The sequence below is a fragment of the Diceros bicornis genome, chromosome 10 (assembly GCF_020826845.1).
Source record: "Diceros bicornis minor isolate mBicDic1 chromosome 10, mDicBic1.mat.cur, whole genome shotgun sequence".
In the NCBI taxonomy this organism is placed as follows: Eukaryota; Metazoa; Chordata; class Mammalia; order Perissodactyla; family Rhinocerotidae; genus Diceros; species Diceros bicornis.
This window is the reverse complement of record NC_080749.1, coordinates 15,867,438-15,885,883: the sequence shown is the minus strand read 5'-3', so window position 1 is coordinate 15,885,883 and position 18,446 is coordinate 15,867,438.

Genomic DNA, 18,446 nt, shown 5'->3' with positions numbered 1-18,446 from the left:
ATGGGTAAAGAGTTTGGAGGATAGCAAATGGGAATGGTACCTCTAACTACTTTCAAAAGACTCAAGGTTTCTTGTAATATTCTTGCAACTTCCTATAAGTTTCAAATTACATAATATAAAAGATTAAAATTTATATAGAGACAAAAAGATCTATAAAGACTAATTTCCTTTAAACTTAATGAATGCACATATTATCAGAGGTTGCTCAAACTGCGTATAACTTTAATCCTTGAGTTATAATTTACCCCATCAACAATTAATCAACCAGTGTTAAATGGTAACGCTTGCGCACACGGTATTATGTTAGAAATTTGGAGAAACAAAAAATACCTTAGACATGTCCCAAGTATTCATGAAGCTTATAATCTGGTTGGTGAATCAAAACTACCAAATATAAACAAATAAATAATGAGTTGAGTGGATGAGGAGTATGGAGGTATTGAGGCATGAGAAAGGAAAACATGCAAAACCAAGTCATGAGGCAAAGAATAACTGGAATAAGCAAACTTGTGGTTCACCCAGTAATTTGGATGAGAGCCCTGGGCATCTGGGTGGAAAGAAGAATGGAAAAAATATTTATTGAACATCTAGCATACGCTTAGCATCATGCTCAGTGTTTGCTACCTTATTTAATCCTTACAATAATGCCATGAGGTCAATATTTTTGTTGCTCACAATTTAGAGATGAGGAAATTGTTACTAACGAAGCTTAAATAACTTACTCAAAAAGGTGGAGTCAGGATTTGTATTCCTGTCCCTCTGATCACTATTCTTAAAATAAAACATGAGAGGGCCGGCCCTGTGGCTTAGGGGTTAAGTGCGTGCGCTCCGCTACTGGCAGCCCGGGTTCGGATCCCAGGCGCACCAACACACTGCTTCTCTGGCCATGCTTAGGCTGCGTCCCACATACAGCAACTAGAAGCATGTGCAGCTGTGACATACAACTATCTACTGGGACTTTGGGGAAAAAAAAAAAGAGGAGGATTGGCAATAGATGTTAGCTCAGAGCCGGTCTTCCTCAGCAAAAAGAGGAGGATTATCATGGATGTTAGCTCAGGGCTGATCTTCCTCACAAAAATAAATAAATAAATAAATAAAACTGTTTTTAAAAAAATAAATAAATAAAACATGAGAAGCAAAGTACTAAAGGCTTTAAGAAGCCATCCCATTAATCTATCTAAATGACCTATCTAATCATCTAAGTAATCTAGCTTTCTGATTTTACCATTGGAAAGGAACGTAGGGGTCAATTGCAGTCATCAGTGCCACACTGCAAGGCAGTCATCAATAGGGATAACATTTAAGACACAACTGAGAAAAGATGAGCAAATATTTACTGAGTACTTACTGTAAACTACAAATAAGGCTATATGTTGGGTGATATACATGACATTTCTTTTATAAGCTGCTCCACAACCATATGGGGACATATTTTCTCTAAAGATAACTAACTTGAACTCAAAGTAAGTAACTTAGAGAAGGTCATAGGCTAAAGTAAAATAACTGTGTTTGAACTTACATTTTCACAACTACAAAATACTAGTACTTTCTAAGTTACCACGGTCTACCCAAGGGATAGTGGCATGGGAGAGTTGGGTAAGGGGGAGAATTGAAGAAACAAACTAGAAAGTAGATTAGAAGAGAGGTTACAGAAAGCAAGAGAGCTGGGCACATGCTGGGTACCTGAAGCTGATATAATTGGAGGGGACATCTCTACGGAAAATAATGCAAAATTATGAACAGAAAATTAAATATGGGGTCTTGGAAAGACACCCATGAAAATAAGTAGCTCTGAAGATGCCTGTTCCTATTCCTATGTTAGGTATTGCTGCATAATAAACCACCTCCAAAATGTAATAGCTTAAATCAATAAATTACTATTATCTCTCACATTTCTGGGAGTTGATAGGGTCAACTAGGAAGTACTTGCTCACGTACATTCCTCATGTAGTTGGAATTAGATTCTAGCTGAAACTGGAGTCAGCTAAGCACTTGGTGAGCTGTACAACCAAAATGACTCATTCACATAGCTGGCAGTTCATGCTGGCAGTCAACCGAGTGCTTAACTAGGGCTGTTGACCATGATCTTATCTGGGGCTGTCATCATGGCTTCTGCACGTGGCTTGTGTTTCTCATAGCATGGCAGCTGGGTTCTGAGATGTACTATCACAAGACGCAGCTTTCCAATAGGGAAGGAGAAGACTTTGCCAGTCCTTTTAAGAGGTGCCAGAAGTTCTGCAGTATTAATTCTACTGCATTCTATTGGTTAAGCAGTCACCGGGCCGGTCTAGATTTAAGGGAAAGGGAAATAAACTCCACCTCCCAACATGTGGAGCGTGACAGAATTTGCAGGCATCTTCACTCCACCTCAGCAAAGCAGATAAAATCCTACCAAAGAGATTAATAGAGCACTACGGGCTTTCAACACTGGTAAACTTGAACAGACAATCTGGTGACAAGCATTGGAGTTTAAAATCACTAACCAAGGCAAATGGGAAATCCTATTACTTTCTGCCTTTCTTTTATCCTGATGTTGATGAAAGAAACTGAGAAAATGGTAACAGCAGACATTTGAGAGTTTAATCTATGAATGGTACCCATGAGTAATGAGAAAATATTTTCAGCTAGGAGAATCGAGATTACCCATTACCCTTAGGTAACATATAAGAAAACTGGCCAGGGCTGAGTTAGTGAATTGCTCAAAATTACACAGCAAGTGAGGGACAAATTAAGATTAATTGTGGGTTTTATAATATTATAATTTAAGAGGTAAAAATCTTAAATTCTCTTTTTCCTAGAAAGAACTACAATTTTACTTATGTAAATTTACCCCAATTCAAATATAGCCACATGTAAAAAATTTGCCAAGTGAGAACCCAGGTTTTTAGCTTGAACACGCATTCTTGGATTCATCATAACGTAAACTTCTCAAAGGAAGAGAATTTGTCTACTTTACTCAACTTTGCATCTCTGGGATTTAGCACAATGAATGGCACATAACATTTGAGCGTTAAATATGGTTAAATGAATAAATTAATAAAAATAACTTTTACTATTTTGATTTTCTCAAATGTCTTAAAAGGGAATGTAATTTGTGTGCCCAGTTTATATCCCAAATTATCAGTTAGGTTGTATACTATGTATCTTGTTTCTTGTCCTCTACCTTCTTCCCTGGAAGTCCACTAAGCTTAGAAGGGAAGCACATGAGGCAGAGCCAGTCTTTTCGGTTCATAGACCCACAGTAGAGGCAGATCTGCCTCAGTTGCCCTGAGGCCTGTTAGAATGATAATAATTCTATGCTGTTGTATGTCACTGAGTTTCGGGGTGCTTTATTATGCAGGAATAGTTGACAAACAGAAAATGTGTGGTTTGTTTGTTTGGTTTTGGTTTTGGTTATTATTGTTGGTTTGCTTTTCATTTAAGTTTTGTTTTGAAAAAATAGATAAAATTATCCAAAAAGTTACCATTAATTTTTTTTTCACAAAGAATAAGTTTATAGTATCATTCCATGCACCAAAATATAGGACCTGAGGATGTGTAATCATCCAAGGAAAAATTCTTAAAGCCAGACAGGAAACAGTTAATGACAAATATGCCCCACATTGCAGTTTAACTTTAGTTTAATCATTGGAAAATGTTGTAAAGTTCTTTCTAGGATAACACAAGCAATAAACTGGCTTAGTCTCCTGTTTCTTGTTTTAAATCCCATTTAATGAAGTGATAGTAGAAATCACTAAGCTCAATGTATAACTAACCTCAGCATAGATCTCTGTGTATTAAAATTTTTATACCCAAATATTTTCAAAAAGTTTTCATTGAACTAAAACTTAGCAGTTATATAAGAGAATACACGTTCCCATACTACCAGACTACTGAGGATAATTGAGGACTGAAGGCGTTTTAGGTAAGAACAGAAATCTTATTCCCAGGTTTCTTTCTCCAGAGAGACACAGCATCAATGGTTCAGCAGAATTGAGACCAGCATAGCTACACCAATCCCCAAAATTCTCAAATGTAAAAGCACATCTCATGGCCTTCTCAAGTTTTCTCCAGCCCTGGGTTGTATACCAGCGAAAAGGAAATGCACTGAGGTACAACGCTTTAGACATTTATGATTAACAGAGAAAATAGTAATTATAAGGCAATATAACTGGATGGATGCTGATGGGAGCAATTAATGCTGTAGATAGTTAATAAAGGACTAAGGGTAATAAATCAGCAATTAAATGTTACATGTAAAGCCAGAAATATTTCTTGCCAGCATATAAGGAGACTCACCTTTTGCAGTGGGAAGGTAGGAAAACCCCAGGAGCAGTCCCAAGCCATAATCAGAATTGTAGTGAAACTCTAGAGAAGGTTGAATTTTTGGTCTCAACAGGTCTATTACCCTAAAGTCAAGGCTCTGATTGGGAGTGAAGGGAACCTGAAATATGAATTTAGGAACATCTGGGGTGATGTACTTAAAAATCTTGAGTTTACTTAGCCTTCAATAGTGACCCACTCCTCTCTATTGAAGGCCAGTGCTATCCCCATACTTGAAGGTGATCAGAGACCTCTCTTAATCTGCCTCCAACTACCTTGTGGCCACTACACCATTAAAACAACATAATGAAGCCAGTTAACTGCTGGGTCTTGAAAGAATGAAAAAGACTGTACACTGAATGACCTGCAGAACTAACCAATATGTACAAGCAAGAATTGGGAGTGTATTTATGAGAACAGATTCTGAGGCTTCTAGATCACGGAGCTTAAATATGAAGATGAATAAAGGTGAATTTGTTCATGTGGAATCCCACTTCCAGATTATAGGATTTTACACTCTGAAAAAGACCCTTGGAGATAGCACTAACAAGTGGAAACCAGCAGAACACAGTAAGTGAACTAGAAATACCCAAATCACTGTGACAGATAGAGGAAGAGAATTGGATATACTAGAGTGGATATATTATGCAAGGTTGGGATACCCAGATGACTGTACTCCTGGTGGACACTCTATTTACCAAAACAATAAAGATGGTGTTGGTGGGAGAGGCACCAGCATCCATCCCTGAGAAGCCCTGTGGGAGATGTCCTCTGAAGTCACTAGCTGATAGTAGAAGATGTATTTACAAAGCTAGGCTACAGGATAGCAATGAGAATGATAGGCTCCTGAAAGGATAGAGGCTAAAATAATGCTAAGCACAATTGTTTATTACTGTAAAAAGCAGGTCAGAGAGGAAGTCAGGGATCTGACATACAGTTATGGAGATGATTAATAGTACATAGGTTTCCCTTCAAAGCTAAAGACAAATGATTCCAACTTGTACCTTTCACTACTAAGAAAGCATGGCACATTGTAGATCTCTGGGTCTTGGAGACAGCATATTCTTCACCTGAGAATACTGTTGAACCCATATATTTGGTGACATATAAGCCTCCAGCTTTGAGTAGGGCCCAGAGCAAGTAAGAGCTTTGAAGCAAGTCCAGGTTGAGATGCAAGAGGTCCTGCCATTTCGGCAGTGGACTTCATGCTATTAGAGATATCTGTGTTGGTAAAAGACACCATGCAGAGTTTACAGCAAGGTCCAAAGAAGAATCACAATGTAGATCTCTATTGTTCTGGAGCAAGTCCATTCCATCTGAAGCAGAAAATTATACCCTTTTTAGAAACTGCTCTTGGCATGCTGATTGGCCCTGGTAGAGACAGATTGCATGATGATGGGGCACAAACTGACAGTAAAGACAGAACTACCATGAGCTGGCTTTTGTCAGACCCAACAAATCATAAACTGGGCAGGCCCAGCAGCAATAAGTTGTAAGGAATACAGCATTAGGATCCAGAGACAAAGAAGGAAAAAAATCTAAGATAGTGTATGGATGAACAAGTTCAGTACTTCATTCAAGCTGAAAATGGATGGCATTTGTACTATAGCCCTACTCAAGGATGCCCTGGAAAGGTGGTGGTCAGGGAAAATCCTCCAAAAGTGCAGAATTCGAAGTGGTCCATCTGGTCATCTACTTTTTCTGAAGAGAGTTAGGTCTTGATAGAGTTTATATGAATTCATGGACTGGTTACTCAAGGGGACTAGAAGGAGATATATTGGAAGGCTGGAGAAGAGCATCTGTAGAAGAGACATATGGATTAAACTATGGCAATTGGTAAAAGGTATAAAGATCTTTGTATCACATGTTAATGGAGAGAGCGTATATCAGAGCCAAGGCTCTAAACACCAAATAACAAAATGACTCAGCTAGTGCAGAGCAGACAGTTGGGGCATGAGTGTCAAAATGATACGATGCAAAGATGGGACACTGTCAACACTCTCAAACGATCACCATCATATTACCGTGTCTGCAGTCAGTAGAGTGCATGAATCGAGAAACTAAATGGAACTGACAAAGACCTAATTGGAGGATTTATTTCCTTTCTTGCAACTCTAGGTTCTACGGGTTTAAGTTTTGTTTCTAAGATGACAAAAGTCAATCTCACATATAGATAAATAAAAAAGATATGATTTGCCTATGTGAACATTTCGAAGAATACCCAGCCAAAATGTAGAATAAAATATGAGCATCTATTTAGCTACACTGAATATGCATTAGAGTAATGGATCATTACTTCAAGATGATCCTATCTGATCCTCTGTATTTATCAAAGAAAAGATTAAAGTAAAAGGAAGTCTGGAAATTTCATTAATGTCACATGATTAGCTAGGGATATAAAAGTGAGTATAACCTTATTATCTTAATTCTCTTTAAGTACATATTTTGACTTGGTTGAGGCATTGATTTTGAAAACTCTATGAAACTCTATGAAAACTCTATGAAAATAAAAGAAAGCAATATCCTATATTATTTTTTCCAAATAATTGCTTTTGCTAAGGAAGATAACGTGGATGTGTAAAAAAAACGAATTATCCAGTCTTAATTAAAGAAACTAATAAAAATGGTCATGGACATTATAGCAAGAAAATTTCCATAAATAGTTAATCAATTAAACAGTCAACTAAAAGATCCATCGTCTCTTTCTATTAGGGACTCAAAGTGAAAAATTGTAAAGAATAAATATAATCTCCTAAATAGTACTCTGAAATCAATTTAAATCAAGGAATAATAAAGAAATAGTTATTAAACTCTCCCAAGGGCATATAAACAGAAGAAATGGCAAAGTAAAGAAAATTAATTAAAACTTTTTCATAGAAGATTAAATTAACAAGCCCTTCTAAGTCACAGTAATTTATTACTATAATGTCTAGAGAATAGGGAGAAGGAGAAGAAAGAAAAAATCTCTTCAAGGTGTTAATGCGTATGTGTTGAACTTTTCCAATTCCATATTTATCAGAGTGGAAACAGCAAGGAGTAGAGAAGAAAGGATATAGGTCACAGACAGGCATTTTCCCGACTGTAAGATATCTTAAGCCAGGTTTAAATTTCCCCAGGGAACAAATGACGATATTTTTAATGACCTGAGGGATGACCTGTACTTCTGTGTGTGTTTTAGAGCGAAGCAGAGTTTGAGCAGTCTGCAGCATCTATGTGGCCAGCTCCTTGCCTCAGATGAGCTCATTCAAAGGTGGTGAGAGTATAAATATATCTTACAGACAAGGATACTGTATTGGATGATGATACTGTAAAAAAGTAATATGAAGTGAAATAAGATAAATGCTCTAAGAGAGGTAGCATATTTGTGGTAGTGCATCTCTAAGTTCTGTTCATCAGAACTCTTGTATCTTCAATTTGAGCCTCATGTAAGAATTTAGATAAAATCATGCATAATATCCATACAAAGCTATTAAAAGTTGAATTTAAAAATTTATAAATATAAATTTAAAAATTCTGCTCCTCACTCATAAGCTTTGTCCGTGTAGTGTCAAGTATCCAGATATTTGGAACTATATGATGATCAACTGACATTTTTCATTTTTCAACTAGAAATTCTGGCAGAATGTTGACCCAGCACTTCATCTGAAAAAACCCCTTTTTCTGAACTAGAATCTTATTTTAGAATGATTGGCATATCTTAAAATTACACATTTTTTGAATTGCCATTTTACTGGACTGTGAATTTGAAAGGAAAGAATAAAAGAAACTGTCATAAATCTACACACAAACCATATTAAAGGCTTAATATATAAGTACAAACTTTAACCCTTTTATAATTTCTTAACTTTGAAGGTACTTTCAAATGTCAATATAAAACATTATTATTATTATTATACACTATTTTCAAGGAATCTTATAGTTAACGAAATTTGTTGCACAGGATTTTAATTAGAGATTTAAAAAAAATTTTACCATTAGATTTAGTTCTGTTGTGAATTAGAGAGAAGCAAATGGGCTAATGTCGAGACACATTTTGCTGGAATGTAACGCCGTAGGGTAGGAATTTTGGTCTGTTTACTTCTCATCACAAATATTTCTTAATACCTAGGACTTTCATACAGTAGATGCTCAATAAGTATTGATCAAATGAATTGATTGGATAGGAGGAGTCTTGTAAATCATAACTAATAGAGGTTGTGATATTGCCTCTTCAAGAGATTCTATGACATAGACAATAAGATAGAAGAATGTATTTCACAATATTTCTAAAATTCTACTAATTTTAGAAGAATTTCTAAAAACCAGGTTGCCTGGTTTTCATTTTTGTTTTGTTTTTCACTCTGATGTTGAAAGGACAATGCAAAAGGATTAAAGGATAATTGTTATGTCCTTTGGAGTTGAATCAAGACATGTTGTCAAAGCTTCAAACTTCTTGCTACAGAGGGAGGAGTTTGAACATCTAGTCTTTTCAAAAACCTTAATATTTTCCTTGGATTCTATTAAAGACAGAGAACATGTGACAAATATATTTTTAAAAAGTGGAATAGAAATCTCTTTGCTGTATTGCATGATCAAGCATTCTGATTGTTCAACCACTGACTTGTCACATATCCTGGCGCACTTAGATAAAAATTCTGAAATGTAGAGAAGATTGGACTAATTGGATTGTCTGAGCATATACGTTTACCTTTTCCTCTCTTACAAAGTCTTTTATGATGACTGTGTGTGAGTGCATATATATTTTACCAGCACATGTGTGTGTGCATTTATGCATACATGCAAACAAACATAAGATTAATTTGCATATTCCATGGAAACAAGGATTTCCAAAACATACGAGTAAATAGAGAAGATATAAAGTTGTTAATATTAAGTTGACAAGAACAGAAAAACTATAGCCCAAAATATGCATAATAGAAAACTACTGAAAAAGAAAGTGACTAAGTTCTGAGTAGAGAAATACAAAGAAGGAGGAGGAGTATTGAGGGGTCAACTTTTGGGTAATTAAATAAGAAAGAAATGCTACCCAGCTGGTCAAGTGAGTCCAACTCCTTCTTATTCCAATCCCTAATTCCGAATGGCAATCTAAAAATCAAAAAGTGTACCCTTAATGAAGGGAACTACTTGTGTGGGATCAGCTTGAGCTCACACACAGAGCAATGAGAAAGAAGCATAGATCTTGAGGAAAATCTAAACAGGTTGAGTGCAGTGGGGAAGTAGAGGAGAAGCAATTTTGTTAGTGTAACAAATTTACTTACATCTTAGTGCCAGAGAAAATTACTCCTTATTTTGGCAGCTAGCTGGTGTCCTACTCTTTGCTGCCAGCTTCAAACCTATGGATCCTAAAGAGTGTAATTTTAAGAACTATTCCTGACTTTTTATACAGAGCCTTTGATGAAACTTTCCACTTAAACAAACCCATTTCAGTAATCTAAACCAATCACCAAGAATCACAAGCCACTTGAAGAAAATAAATGGCATGAAAGAAAAGGAACAAAGTAAAGAAAGAAGCCAAACTCTGAGGAGAAGATGAAAAAAAGAAAATGTAGAGAATAGAAGACATTCATAAAAATCAACATATTAATTAAGAGAAATTTGAAAGATTATTGTATCCATAAAACAATGATGGGGATTATGAAAATGAAGCAATCAGAAAGAAAGAATTATAGGTAAATGAAGAAATGTTGCCTAAATTAAATATAATCAATATAAAACTCAATAATGAGGTGGAATAAATAAAACTAAATGAAAAAATTTGATTAACAAGGGATGGAAACTACAAAGACAAAAAAATATTTTTAAACTTGCTAAAAAGTTGGAAGACATGGAAGATTAACCCAAGAGGGCAAATATCTTTTTAATAGAAGTACCAGAGGAGAAAAGAAAGACTTTGAAAGGGGAAGGATCAAATAAATAATAAAAGAGAATTTTTCTGAGCTGAGAAACGACATGAATCTTCAGATTGTAGGAATCCACAAGGCTGAAAGAAGGAATGAAGAAAGTTCCCCACACAGTCACATGCTGGTGAAAAACTTCAGAAACAACAACTGGTAATACACGCTCATCTTTCGCTGTGTGCCAGGCACTCCTCTTGAAGCTTTTTATGAATTTACTCATTTAAACCTAACAAATATGTGCAGAAAATACTGTTTTACTCTGGCTTGTTAATTGATGAGAAAGCTGTTGTAAGAGACCTTTAGTAAATTGCCTAAAGTCACTAGCTAGTAAATAGTAGGGCAGATTTTGAACTCAGGCCTTCTAGCTCCAGAGCTCGGCTTGAAAATAATAAAATGTTTTAAGAGCAGGAATATATCTGAAAACAAAGAAAGGAAAAGCGTGTCAACATCTCATTAGCAAATTGAATGGTGAAAGATAATGGTGCAATATTCTCAAAGTTTTGAAGGAAAATTATGTTAAGTCCAGCCAATCCACTATCTGAAATGTGGACTGGACGTGTCTACTATTAATTTTAAGACATAATGATAACAGTTTAGAACTTACAAAGAATCAGAAATTTAAAATAAGGAATTTAAAACCTACAGACCTTCTCTAAAAGGATATACTACCACAAAAGAAAATAATACAAGAATATGTAAAATTTAAAAAATAGCAATGGTCAAAGAAACCAGTAAAATATACTGTTAATACTGTATAAGTATACATAATGCATATATAATGTATATTATTTCTTATGCAATATACTTATATGAGAATGATGTATAAATAAACATTTATACATGGATAAGAAACAAAAAAAATATTATCATCTGCAACAAGAAATCCCAGCTAAATTCAATGTGGGAGATGTGGGAGGTGGAAGTAAATGATGGTATGCTAAGTTATTTTCAGAAGAAAGAATAGGGCTAAGAGTAAGGGGATGGGGCCCGGCCCCGTGGACAAGAGGTTAAAGTTCTGTATGCTCTGCTTCGGTGGTCCGGGTTTGTGGGTTCCGATCCCAGGCACGGACCTACTCCATTCACCAGCCATGCTATTGAGGTGTCCCATATACAAAAAAATAGAGGAGGATTGGCACAGATGTTAGCTCTGGGTTAATGTTCCTCAAGCAAAAAGGAAAAGAAAAAAGAGGAGGATTGGCAACAGATGTTAGCTCATGGAGAATCTTCCTCAGCAAAAAAAGAGTAAGAGGATGAAGGGATATATTGATTGGTCTTGATGGTTTATAAAAAAATATATGGGTGTTTGAGAAATTAACTATTAGAAACATAGTTGTAGGATATGAAGGAATTAAATTCTCTAAATAAAATTTGTCAGATTATAAAAGACTGAGTAAAAAAACTCAAACCACTCGCAATCTATCTACTTTTAAGAGACTCGCCTAAGATAAAATTTTTTAAAAATACAGGGAAAATAAAAGATACACCAGGCAAGTGTTAATGAAAAGAAAGCCACTGTTATAATAGTGATAAAGCAGAAAACAGAATTCAAGTCCACAGTGAAAACCCATATTAACAAAAGGTAAAGCTCATCAAGAAAATATAGATCATTAACCTTTAAATATGTAATATTAAAGCTCCCAAAAATATAAAGCAAAAACAGAAAGTGGGAAATTGACAATTCCAGAAACACATTGGTAGAGTTCAACACAGAATACTAAGAAATGAGCAGAGCAAAAGAACAAAATAATAAATAAGCCAGTATAGGATTTGAGTGACACAAGATACTGCTACTCAGTTTTCAACAAATGTTTATTGAGCATATACCTACTATTAATTTTAAGAAATAATAATAACAGTTTAGAACTTTCACACCGCATGGCTGTTACTCTTTGGAGTGTTCATGATTATAACAGTTTAAAAAAAAATCCCTGTCCTGAGGATTTTACATGCTTATGAGGGAAGACAGACAACTAAAAAAGTAATTAACTAAATAAAGCACATATTACAAGATAATAAGTATTTAAAGAAAAATAAAACAAGGACTGAGAAGAGTAAGCCTGGATGGGTGGGAAGATTGCAATTTTACCTGGGGTCATTAGTGAAGTCCTTACTAAGAATGAGACATATTGAGTAAATTCTCTAAAGAGGAGTAGGAGTGAAATCCAATGGCGGATTTTGAGTAGAACTGTGACATGATCTAGCTTACATTAAATAGCATTACTGGGTAATTTGTTGGGGAAAAAAAAGACAATAGAAGTAAGAGTGGAAGGAAGGAGACCCAGTGGGAGCCTATAGCAATAATTCAGGTAAGTCTTGATGGTGGCTTGGACTAGACTGCAGCATTAGAAATAGCTAAAAATGACCAAATACTGGATCTACTTTGAAAATAAAATAAAGAGGATATACTGAGAGATAGGGTGGTCAGTGTGCTTGATTTTCAATATCTATATCTTAGTTTATGTCCTTAATTCCTATATCTATATCTGCCCATCAATCTACAGTTTTGTGATTAATAAAGGAAAGAAATGTTGTTGTTGTTTATTTCATCATTTTCTTCTTCAGCAGAAATAAAACATTTCAAATTATTATTATCTTTTTATTTTATGGGTTTTTACAAGTAACCAGCTTTTAGTTGTATCAACAATTATTTTTTGTGTTTGAAAATTTAAACCAAATGTCTGCATTCCTGGTGAAATGTCAGTTAAACTTATTGGTTCAAGAGAAATAGAAAACAAAGAAAAAACACGTAGTAAAGTTAGATACAGTCAAATGTCCTTGTGTTAGGCAAAATAACGGCTTCCCAGGGATGTTTGTCTCCTGATCCCTTGAGTCTGTGAATATGCTATATTACAAGGCAAAGGTGAATGAAGGTATCAGATGAAAATAAGATCTCTAAGTCAGATGACTTTCAAACTAGCAAGATTATCCTGGATTATACAGGTGGGCCCAGAGTAATCACAAGAGTCTTTAAATGTGGAAGAGGAAGACAGAAAAGTCCATTTGTTGGTTTTGAAGATGGAAGAGGGCCATGAGCCAGGGAATTCAGGCAGCCTCAACAAGCTGGGAAATGCAAGGAATCAGATGCTCTCCTAGAGTCCAGAAAGAACATAACCCTTGATTGTAGCACTGTGATGTTTTAAGCCTTCAAGTTTATGGTTAATTGTTACAGCAGCAATAGGAAACCAATGCAACTCTAAACAAAAGCACCATGTCCCTAGGGTTAGGATGTAAAGCCTATCACACTCAAGGGACAACTAAATAACATGTTACATAACTTGTTCCAAAGTCCAGCAAAGGCTAGACAGCACCCTATATTATTATAAACGGACACTTTATAGAGGATAACAGAGGATTCTCTTAATAGAGGATCCACTTAATAGAGGATTGTAACATTAAAAATTGACAAAATTGACAGAATGAAAGACAAAGGGAAAAGAAGGAGAAGCAGAAACAGAGGGAAAGGGAAGAGAAAAGGGAAAAGGAGAAGTAAAGAAGAAAAAAATTGGCCAAGCTCCTAATAAACAAGATTGAAAAGTTAACATGTCCAACATGGTTTACAACAAAAGTGCAAAGATGTTTTGACATTCGTAACTTTGTTAAAGAAATTCATGGCATAAAGAAATTAAAGGATAAAATATTTTCAAATCAACATAAAAATATTAATAACTTAAACACACATTCCTGAGATTGGACAAAAAAAGAGTTAGACCCACAAGAAAATGTTTACATCAAGGAATATACAGAAATAAAAAAGGAAGCTACAACACTCCTTAATTGTAATGGTAATAAAGTAGAACATTTCCACAGAAATCTAGAACTGGAGAAGGTTGACTACTGTTGTTGCGAGTATAAACTATTTTACTGGAGATCCTTGTGAATGATATAAGACAAGATAAATAATTAGAATTTATAAATTTAGAATAAAGACAGAAAACTATTATTATTTGAAAATCATATGACAGTTTACTAGAAAATACCATGGAAGAAAATTCCATATTAAAGTTAGTATAGAGTGTGGTTATTGAACTAATTTATTTATAAATAAATACAAAAATATGTATTCCAAATAATATAATTGAAAATCAAACCAAGGATATGAAATAAAAATAGATGTAAGGAAGTAAATGATCAATAAGCATACAAAAATATTTCGATTTTTGATTTTCTAGTATTTAGATAATTTAATTAAAATGAGAGAGTTTCCACACATCAAATTGGCAAACATTAAAAAATTTAATAGACACGCTCATTTGCAATGGTATGGTATAATGCATACCAATCTTTGCTGGGAATTTATATCCTAAACATCTATTTATATGATAATGTGTAAATTGCAGTATACCCACATTATATCATGATTTAGTAATTTAAAAAATGTAATCAGATTTATAGTTGACATACAGACATTTTGAGGTAAAAAAAAACAAGTTTCAAAGTAATGTGTGTGTATGTAAATATACAGAAATGACTATATATAGATAGAAATATACGGAAAACTATAAATGACTGTAAGTGTATAGAAAACTGCCTTGAAGAATACACAAACATGTTAATAGTACCCCTCAATGAAGAAGGGAATTGAATAGAGAGAATAAAGTGGATTTAGATTTTTTTACTTTATATAAGTCTCTACTGTTTGCGTTTTCTGAAAAGTGATTGACTTCATATATATTTTTTACATAATAGGAAATTAATTTTTAAATAGAGTTAACACTGTACCGAGGTTCATGTTCCAATTAAGAAAACAGAGAGCATTCTAATCATATAATAAAGAGAATTTCATACAGAGATTTGGTTACACAGCTGATGGAATAGCTGGGAAGCCAATAGGAAACGATGAGGAAGGTCAGAGATTTGCAACTATAGAAGGCCACTACATCATTAGGATCCCTAGAAAAAAGAAAAGAGTGGTATTACTAGATCCCAGGGGATGGAGTCACTCTGCAAAAACTGAAATTACCGTAGGAGGTTTTGGTGTTGTAGAGAAGACACCACACTGCCATAGTACTACCTGAAGCATAAAGATTAAAGGATAAATGCCCAGCTTTGTCTTTTATTGTGCCCTCTCTGAAATCACCTGCTATTAGCTGAAACACAGGTGACAGCAGTTGAAGAAGTAACCTGAGAAACAGCTTCCAGAAGTCATCTTTCCTGACACCCATAGCAAAACGTGGAAAAGACAAGGAACAGGTGTGAGGGTAAGCCCTGGACAGAATCAGTTATGATACTCCTAATTACTTTTTATGTAAAATGTCTTTTATAATCTTGCGAACCAGTATTTATATTCAACATCTAGTTGATATTCAGTAAATATGCTGAATTTTTGGTTGGAAAAAATCTAGTACTTAGGATGTCAGAGAACATAGTCTTCCTTGAGAGCTCCACTATACATGCAACAGAGGACTATGGATGTCATATATGTGCCAACAGGTATGATTTTTGCTCTTCTGCTTTTCTAATATGGAGTGAGACTTGGAAATTTACTCTAAAAAAGCCAACTATTAAATATTTAATACCTACTCAGAAGCAGAGAATTCTAACTGTGTAAGAGCCAGTAATGATTTCAGTCAAGTAGACATTTTATATATTCTTGTTTGATTCACACTTCTGACATTCCTGATTTCCCTCATTCCAGGGTTAAATTATTATGTAAATGATTCTGTGAGGCAGCCTCACACAAAGGCCATCAAGCATTTCGAGAGGAAGTAGCAGGTTCTTGAACAGCCATGGAAAGGCTAACGGAATGTGGGGAATGCTCCCTTGTCTAGGCTCTTTTTCTGGATCCTGAAGAACTTGTAAGCACTATAGCTTCATTCAATCAAAATGAATAGAGAGAGAAGAAAGGAAAAAAGTCACTTTGAAGGTACAAATGTAATAATTTGCTCATTAATTCTCAAGAAGCTACAATCAGGAATACCCTTTTGAATATAGAACATTTTAGGCTACTAAGAGACTATTTATATCATGTCTTATGATGCGATCAGTAAAGCCTTTACATGAGATTGTCCAATTAAGGAATGCCTTAAGAATTTCTTATGATGACCGTAACCAGGAGCTATTGTCAGTCTTCACTAATCTCTGCTTCCACCAGCACCACGCAAAATTCAACCTGCAAGGGGCTGTAGGACTAATTTTCATAAATTATCATTTTCATAATGATGTTTCTTTATAGAAGGATTAGTATGAAAATCCTCAGCCTTATATTCAAGACCCATTGTGGTTTGAACCTAGCCACATCTTTATTTCCTGTTGCTAGCCAATAAAGTCACAGTATAAAAACCGTTGTTACTGGATACTTGAGACCACATTTGTATCCTTTTTCACCCTTTCAAAAATTATTATTAAATACTCCAAGTAGAAGATTCGGTGCTAGATTTAAATTAGTCAATTTACACCGTAAAATTCCTTCAAGACCCATCTCAATAGGCTTCTCCAGTAAAAAGCTTATGGATTCATCCTGACTTAGATGAATACCCTTAGTTTTATTCCTACATAACTTGGGCACCTAAGTATGTTCTGCACTATTCTAAGATGTTCTGGAACATGTTTCCTTGAAGTTGTACTCAAGCCACTTAATTTTATCTAGACAGCCATTACTGCCTCAAGTAAAGTGTGTTCCTTAAGAGTAAGGACTCTGTTCTCTTTGTCGCTCCCATTTTTTCAATAGATTATACTATGGTACTACAGTTATTGGCAAAGTATTTCCTAGTTTAACATATTTTCTTATTTCATGAATGTGCCTCTGGAAATGTCTATAAATCAACTTTTGTTTTTCCATTGTCAAAGGACAAGAGTAAGACAATTTAGTAGCAACTTTGATGTCCTTTATTCAAGGTAAGTCAATCTATGGATTGGGGGAATACAGTGCCTCATAAACAATGGAGCACTCTTCCTGAGGGATTTTGGGTAAGAGCGAGTTTTATAGAGTGTTAGAAGAGGCAAGGTGCAAATGTCATGATTGGCTAGGAGGTTAGAGATTTCCTTATAAGACTAGCAGGTCCTATTTTCTAGGGTAAATTAAGCTAGTTTAAGCTGAGTTGGAAGATTGTGATTGGTGTATGTTAGGTTTCCTTGACAGAGGTTTCCTGTAAGTGCAGGCTGATTTAGGTCTAGATTTGTAACTTGGGCCGCTGGGGCTGCCTCAATTTTGTGGGTCCAGATATGTGAATTAATTTTATCACCATTTCTTGGCTTATGTTATAATTGCATGCAGCTATACTCACCACCCAGCTTCAATTGATGATACCACCCACTCTAATTCTTTTCTCTCCCTTACCTATCCGTTTTTAGCCACAAAAGCTGTTAGTTAACTCAGCTTGTGATGTTCAACAATGCTGGACAGCACTATGTAAGCTGGCTGGCTACCTAAGAAATTCTGCAAAGACTGTGTCAGCAATGTAAAGAAATATTTATTTAGTTTTAAAATATAATTATTAACAAAAATTATCAATATTCCCAAACCACCCTTTACTCCAGTTCCCTAGTTCCACAGATAACCAAATAATCCAAATAACCATAAAATCTTTGTAACCTTGGATTTTATACACTGGATTTCGATAACATAGTAATCTCTCACACAAGGAAGAGGAAAACCTGTTTCTCTGTTTTTCTCTCTTTCTTTCTGCAACCATTGTTCTGCAGCTGATGCATACTTAGGAAACCTCCAAAGAGCTGAGTAGTATGACATCATTTAACTGGATGATGAGAAATTCCCTCTCTCTGGTGTGGAAGCAAGAACAAAACGACAGAAGAGTAAGCTAGCTCCTTTATGTGTTTGGAGTAAGATGAATTACACAGTTGCATAAGACAAGTGGTTAGTGACAAATAAAATGCCTTCTGTGTCAAGCACTTCCCATAGTTCATATCATAACAAATCGTAACAACCCTGTGAAGGATAATTTTGATAGTAATAGCCAGCATTTATCAAATTGGACAATAACTGAGCAATTACTCTGTGACTTTGCCTGGAGGGGGCTCTTTACGTACTATCTCATTCAACGCCCACAGAAAATGTGAGATTGGTAGGAGAATAAACTTTTTGTTTGTTTAAATGAGGCTTGGAGAACCAAGAAAGCTGCCTAAGTTATATAGCTAAAAAGTGACTTTTTATGGATTAGAATCCAAGTTCTTAAGACTCCAAATGTAGACTTTTTAACCAATTTTTGTGAAATAGGAGAAGTTGTTTTGACTCTTCCCTCTATGTCCATCAAATACCTCTCTGGACTTTCATAGTATTCAATAATACCA